The following is a 7,452-nucleotide window of genomic DNA, read 5'->3' on the forward strand; positions in this document are numbered from 1 at the left end:
ATTATATCACACCCTCCTCTGGTCAAAACTATCCAATAGCTTCCCATCTTATCACATGACCTGCACAGGGACTTGCCACTCCATACTCTCCTATCTTCTTCCTAATCCTCCTCCCTCAATGGCTTCACCTCATTAAGGGTACTTTCCCCTCCCACTTCTTCACCCTTTGCATCTGCTGTTCTCTGTGTCTGGGATGCTCTTCCCCATCACCTTCAAAGCTAGCTCCCTCTCTTCTTTAAAGTCTTGATCCCAATCACTGGGCCTTCCTGGAGCACTCTGTCTAAAATTGCAAAAACCTCCCCCACCCCATCCTTTTACCCTGCTCAGTTATCCTGAAGGGACACAGAATATGCCACTCCAAAATATGGCCACAAGAATTACTTCGGGCTGATTATTTTTGAAAAAAAGCAGACACAACGGTACCCCACTCCCGGACCAGGAAGAGGAGAAGAATCCTTATCACCAGTGATGGCACCAAGATGAATCTGAGAAACAAACCTTACTGAATAAGCCTGTCTAAGGGAACTCTGCTCAATGTTATGCGGCAGCCTGGGTGGGAGGAGGGATTTGGGGGAGGATGGATACATGTATTTGTAGGCTGGGTCCCTTCAATGTTCACCTGAAGCTATCACAACATTGTTAATCAGCTATACTCCCAATACAAAATAAAAATTTAAAACTAAAAATAAGCCTGTATACTGTAAGCCTTCTACCATAAGATGTCCCCCCAGACTTCTTTTTTTGTTTGTTTTTAATTTAAATTTATTTATAAAAATATGGAACGCTTCATGAATTTGCATGTCATCTTTGCGCAGGGGCCATGCTAATCTTCTCTGTATCGTTCCAATTTTCGTATATGTGCTGCCGAATATGTGAGCACCACCCCCAGACTTCTTAAACTTCCACCTCCTCACAATTTATTGGCCCTAGAAGCCCCAAACCCCTTTCCTTTGCGTAGTCACTTCTCCATAATTTATCACCCTTTGTTAAAACAGTATGTAAGTCCAAATCTAACCCTTCTTTCAGTTTGTTTTACTGCTTTTCTGTAGAGTCCCTGTGCATGCAAAATGTTAAATATTAATAAAACTTGGATGCCTTTTCTCCTAATAACCTAACTTCCATCAGTTTAATTTCAAGACCCCACTTACTGAACCTAAAGGGAAATATTTTTCCTCCCCTACAATCACTTCTAATGTTCCATATATTTTCCTTGTCTGTCTTGTTTGTGGTATGTCTCCACACACTGTAAGTTCTAGAAAGGCAGAGATCATTGTGTTTTTTTTTTTTTTGACTGTGCTGGGTCTCCACTGCTTTTGCTCAGTCTTTCTCTAGTCGTGACAAGCAGTGGCTTCCAGGCACAGGCTCTAGGCAGGCAGGCTTCAGTAGTGTGGTGCATGGGCTCAGTAGTTGAGGCTCGTGGGCTTACTTGCTCCATGGCATGTGAAATCTTCCCAGACCAGGAATCAAACCTGTGTCCCCTGCATTAGCAGGTGGATTCCTAACCACTGTGCTACTAGGGAAGTCTGTCCCTCATTGCCTGTTTTGATCACTGCTGTGATCATTGCTTAGCACCTAGAAAATCGCTCAGCACACAATATACGTTTAATAACTATCAGTTGATGAATGAATAAATACATGAATGGAGTACTTTCCCTTACCAACTGTGCCTAGGAAGGCCGCTGTGTGAAAACTCTAGAATGCTGATGTGAAGAACTTTACGGTCATAAAAATATTATTAATCGTTGATGCAAGTAGCCAAGAAGGCCAAAGTATGGGAAATAATTCAGAGCACTGGCCTCAAAGCCAGAAGGGATATTTCTATCCTTGGTACCACGCCACTGGGCAGAGCCTCAAGCTTCTTAGGAAATGGGGGTAATTACTGTAAGAATCCACAAGTATAGAAAATATTGTCTCTAGAAACGAGACATTAAAGAAATAGATGCTGAAGAAATTTTTAGGCCAGAATTTGGTCACTTAGCTGAACTTAAAGAATAAGATGAGTAAATCACAATGATTCTTGGTCTAGGACAAAGTTCAAGATGTATTTGGGCCAAAGTGTCAGCCTACTACCAGGGAAATCCCCATAAACTGTCAAAGCTGGGGCTCTAGCCAGTAAGGGATTAACTCCAGGAGAGTGTTCCATGGGTGCCTTCCAACCACACCCACAGCTAGGCAGTGCCCTCCAAAAACCCAAAATGCCATCTTTATTCATGCCAATTTTTTGTATTTTTGAAAAAGGCTTTCACAATCCAGTTTCAAAAGGGGGAGAAAACCAGCATTAGGGAAGGAGTTCTCTCTCCCATTTGCTTCCTCCAGGACTGTAAATCCTGGATACCTGGCTGGACTCTGAGGCAGAGGCTGCAGGATTGTTCTGCTTCAAAGCAGAGTTAACTTCCGGTCATTGGCAAATCCCTCCAGTGTGTCTGTGTGTGTTAGTATCTCAATCATGACTGACTTTTGCAACCCCATGGACTGTAGACCACCAGACTCCTCTGTCCATGGAATTTTCCAGGCAAGAATACTGGAGTGGGTTGCCATTCCCTTCTCCAGGGGATGTTCCCAATCGAGAGATCGAACCCAGGTCTCCTGCACTGCAGGCAGATTCTTAACCATCTGAGCCACCAGGGAAGCCCAAGTCCCTCCCATAGCATCTACAAGAGTTCACATACATTGGTTCTTGGTATTGTCTTCTCAGATTCACATTCTTCCTTGTGTAGAAGAAATGATCTGCAACATGGAATTGTATGTATTTGCATTTTCCCTCCTTGGGACACTGTCTGGCATCCCACCCCATTTGCACTTCCTTGGTCATTTAGCTTTGTATTTAGTTTCTCTTGGGATTTCCCAGTGATGAAAAGGTGAGAGGAAGCACAGCCTCTCTCTTTCACATTTGTTTCTTCCTCTCATAGTAGTCTCATTCCAGTCAAACTGACCCAGGAAACCAGTTTAGCAAGATTGCTTTTCCCTTTGGCATTTCCTGGATGCCTTGTGGAGCTGAACTATTAATAGTAGTAGCCCAGTTTAGTGGCTGCAGGTAGACATTTACTGGATAAATGGAAGACACAGCATAACAGGTGAAAGTGTCTGGAGACTGCAAGATTCACTGGTGCTGTGCTGTGTGTGCTCAGTCATGTCCAACTCTTGGCGACTCCATGGACTGCAGCTTGCCAAGCTCCTCTGTCCATGAAATTTTCCAGGCAAGAATACTGGAGTGGTTTGCCATTTCCTTCTCCAGGGGATCTGCCCAACCCTGGGATGGAACCTTCGTCTCTTGCATTGGCAGGCAGATTCTTTACCACTGAGACACCTCGGAAGACCAAAATTCATTGAATCACCCTCCAATTCTCCAGTACCTCTGCTACTCATCTGAATAGGGAGGGATGAAATAGGGAGGCTATTTCATCAGAATAGCCTCCCTCTGACTCAATATGAGGAGAGCCTATTTGCCAAGGTAAAGGTGACTAAATTCATCTCTTCATGACCAATACTTTGGTGGATCTGAACATTTTTACTCCTTCTCCCACTAAGTTAAAGCAGGAGGTTCTCATTAAATTTAATTGAGCTAAACTAAACCCAGTCAGTGGCTATTATTATCCAAACTATCCAGGAAAATGGCATCATTTTAATTTAGTAAAATGATCAGTTTTTCTGGTTTCTTCTGCTCACCGTTTTACTTAATGCTTCAGAATTACAGCTATTAGGAAAAGACTTTCTTTTTGGTTGCATTTTCCTATTTCTTGGGGCTTTTGCCAGTCATCACTGCTAGATAGTTGAATATTTCAATATTTCGTTTAAAATTTAATCTTAGCCTGCTTGAGAGATGATTTTCTCGTATCCTAGTAGTTAAAGAGACCCAGTCTGAAATGTTTTAATAGTACCAACATTAGTTTTGTCAATCTTATTGTTAAAATTATCAACATCAACCTTCTTTTTAAATATCCCCAGCATATAGTGTGTGGGTGCTCAGTCGCTTGGTCATTTCCGACTCTGCAACCCCATGGACTGTGGCCCACCAGGCTCCTTTGTCCATGGGATTTTTCAGGCAAGAATACTGGAGTGGGTTGCCGTTTCTCCTATATGGGATGCTCCCGACCCAGGAATCAAACCCATGTCTCCAATGTCTCCTGCCTTGGCAGGCATATTCTTTACCACTGAGCCACCCGGGAAGCCTCCAGCATATAAAGAGACTTTTAATTGAGTGAGCTCATGTTCCTGATGGTTACTGACAGGAAACTAGAATCTAGAAGAACCATGAAGATAAATTCTGGCATTCTATTTAAGGAACAGAGAAGTGGGGACAGGGTTTCAGAAGGATAACATCAGGAATGGCTTGGGTCATCAGTGGAATTGAAGAGACTGACCTTTTTTTTACAGTAGTGTGCCTGATATCCAGAGAAGGCAATGGCACCCCACTCCAGTACTCTTGCCTGGAAAATCCCATGGACAGAGGAGCCTGGTAGGCTGCAGTCCATGGGGTCACTAAGAGTCGGACACGACTGAGCGACTTCACTTTCACTTTTCACTCTCATGCATTGGAGAAGGAAATGGCAACCCACTCCAGTGTTCTTGCCTGGAGAATCCCAGGGACAGGGGAGCCTGGTGGGCTGCCATCTATGGGGTCGCACAGAGTTGGACATGACTGAAGCGACTTAGCAGCAGCAGCAGCAGCAGTGCCTGATATCAGGAAACTCCAGGGAGTTCTCTCAGAGCCAGAATCAGCACCATCATGGGAGACAGACGCCATTTCCTGCTTGAACTCCCCCTGCCACAAAGTGATTGCTGGTCAAGGAGACTTGAATAAGCAGCAGCTGTTCCTAAGATGCTGTGTGTCTGTTTGTCTTGTGTCCAAAAGAGGAAGCTCTGCCTCCAGTGAACATGGAAGCTGAAGTAGTAGAAAGGCTAGAACTGACACCTGGGAACACTCAAGACATTCTTCCAAATATTTCAGTGACAACCTCCAGAGGGCTTGTTTTCTACAAGCTTAATGGTAACTTGACTGTAGTAATTCCTAGGTGTTTGCATAGATTAACCCAGGCAACATTTTATCTTTTTGAATAAAAACTTCCTCAGTCAAGTCAATTTTTAAAACATTTGAATCTGCTTCTGCCAAACCAAAAAAGAGAAAATATACTGAAGCAGTTCTCAAGGAAACTGCTGCTGCTACTGCTAAGTCACTTCAGTCGTGTCCGACTCTGTGCGATCCCATAGATGGCAGCCCACCAGGCTCCCCTGTCCCTGGGATTCTCCCAGCAAGAATACTGGAGTGGGTTGCCATTTCCTTCTCCAATGCATGAAAGTGAAAAGTGAAAGTGAAGTCGCTCAGTCGTGTCTGACTCTTCGAAACCCCATGAACTACAGCCTACCAGGCTCCTCCGTCCATGGGATTTTCCAGGCAAGAGTACTGGAGTGGGGTGCCATTCTAAGAGAAAACAACTGAGTTAAAATTCCCCTGAAGCAAATAACCTACACGAAGCTTTCCTATCTTTGTTTGCTTGTTCGTGCATGCATGCTCAGTCGCTTCAGTCGTGTCCCACTCTTTGAGACCCTATGGACTATGATCACAAAATGATAATAGAAGGGGCTGCTATGAGAATGACTGTAGCTGGCTCTCTTGAGACAGACAGCCTAGTCACATATCAGCTCTGTTTGAAAATCTAAACGATGTCTGCCCCAACAGTGTCTGGCATCTAATTTTTTTGGGGGGGCGGGGTGGCGGGGGCGCACTGCATGGCCTGTGGGATCTTAGTTTTCTGATTGAACCCGGGTACTCAGCTGTGAAAGTGTGGAGTCCTAATGACTGGACTGCCAGGGAATTCCCTTGGCATCTAATGCTTAAGCTGTCCCTCCACCATTATCCTTATGTTTTTGTTTTGATTTCATCCATATTCATTCGGTGCCAAGTCAAACTCCATAGTGTTCTGCAAAAGTCTGTGACAAGGTCCCATCAGACAGAAGGCAAAATCAAGGAATCTAGCATTTATAGAGCCATTGACTATGAGCCAAGTTCTGCCAGACTCTACTTAAAGTGTTTTGCCTGTGTTACTGTGGTTAATCTTCCTTATGACCCAAGGAGGGACACACTGATCATTCTTACCCATTTTATGGATGAGCAAAGTGAGACAAATGGAGGTTAAGCCCAAACACTCAGGATACAAATGTCAGAGTCACACAAGCAGCCTCTGAGCCACCTTGTGACACTGCCTCTCACTTGGGGAGCATGCCTGCTGCTGCTGCTGCTAAGTCGATTCAGTCGTGTCCGACTCTGTGCGACTGCATAGATGGCAGCCCACCAGGCTCCCCCATCCCTGGGATTCTCCAGGCAAGAGTACTGGAGCGAGTTGCCATTTCCTTCTCCAATGCATGAAAGTGAAAAGTGAAAAGTGAAAGTGAAGTCACTCAGTCATGTCTGACTCTTCACGACCCCATGGACTGCAGCCTACCAGGCTCCTCCGTCCATGGGATTTTCCAGGCAAGAGTACTGGAGTGGGGTGCCATCTCCTTCTCCAGGGAGCATGCCTAGAAAAGCTCAATTGGAAAGAAAATATCTTCATATTTAATTTGCAAACTTTTCAGATAGTCTATGTATTCAATCTTCAATTTATGAAAATTTATTAAATCATTCTCTGGGTTTCCCCAGTGAGTAATTTCTCATTCCACTTCACCTAAAGATTTTTCTTTTGGGGAAAAAAATAGTGTATTAATTTACATTAGTTGTCTATCCTAGTTAAACACATCATTCATGACCCAGCAATCCCATTACTGGGCATATACCCTGAGAAAAGCATAATTCAAAAAGATGCATGTACCCCAGTGTTCACTGCAGCACTATTTACAATAACCAGGACATGGCAGCAACCTAAACATCCATCAATGGATGAATGGATAAAGAAGACGTGGTGCATACTGTCAATGGATTATTACTCACCCATAAGAAGGAACGAAATTGGATCATTTGCAGTGATGTGGATGAACCCAGAGTTGGTCATGCAGAGTGAAGTAAGTCAGAAAGAGGAAAACAAATGTCATATATGAATGCATATATATATATGGAATCTAGAAAAATGCTGCTGATGAACCTATTTGCAGGGCAGGAATAGAGACGCAGACATAGAGAATGGACCTGTGGAGGTGGGGTGGGAAAGGGGAGGCTGGGACGAATTGGGAGAGTAGGATTGATATACATCCACTACCCCATGTAAAATGGGTAGCTAGCAGGAAGCTGCTGGATAACAGGGAGCTCAGCTTAGGGCTCTGTGATGACCTAGAGGGATGGGATGGGGGGAAGTGGGAGGGAGGCTCAAGAAAAAGGGTATATGCACACACATGTGCGCGCACACACACACACACACATTGGAGCAGGAACTGACAACCCACTCCAGCATTCTTTTTTTTTTTTTTTTTTAAATCACTCCAGCATTCTTGCCTGGAGAATTTCATGGACAGAGGAGCCTG

The 7,452-nt window shown here is 44.2% G+C and overlaps 1 non-coding gene across 1 annotated transcript; it reads right to left on the reverse strand.

Moving 5' to 3' along the window:
- Positions 1 to 770: 770 nt before the first annotated feature.
- Positions 771 to 880, reverse strand: LOC133233835 (U6 spliceosomal RNA). Its single transcript, XR_009731884.1, has one exon. It is a non-coding gene; the product is annotated as a U6 spliceosomal RNA (small nuclear RNA).
- Positions 881 to 7,452: the final 6,572 nt, after the last annotated feature.

Source organism: Bos javanicus, chromosome 20 (genome assembly GCF_032452875.1).
Source record: "Bos javanicus breed banteng chromosome 20, ARS-OSU_banteng_1.0, whole genome shotgun sequence".
NCBI classification, from domain to species: Eukaryota; Metazoa; Chordata; class Mammalia; order Artiodactyla; family Bovidae; genus Bos; species Bos javanicus.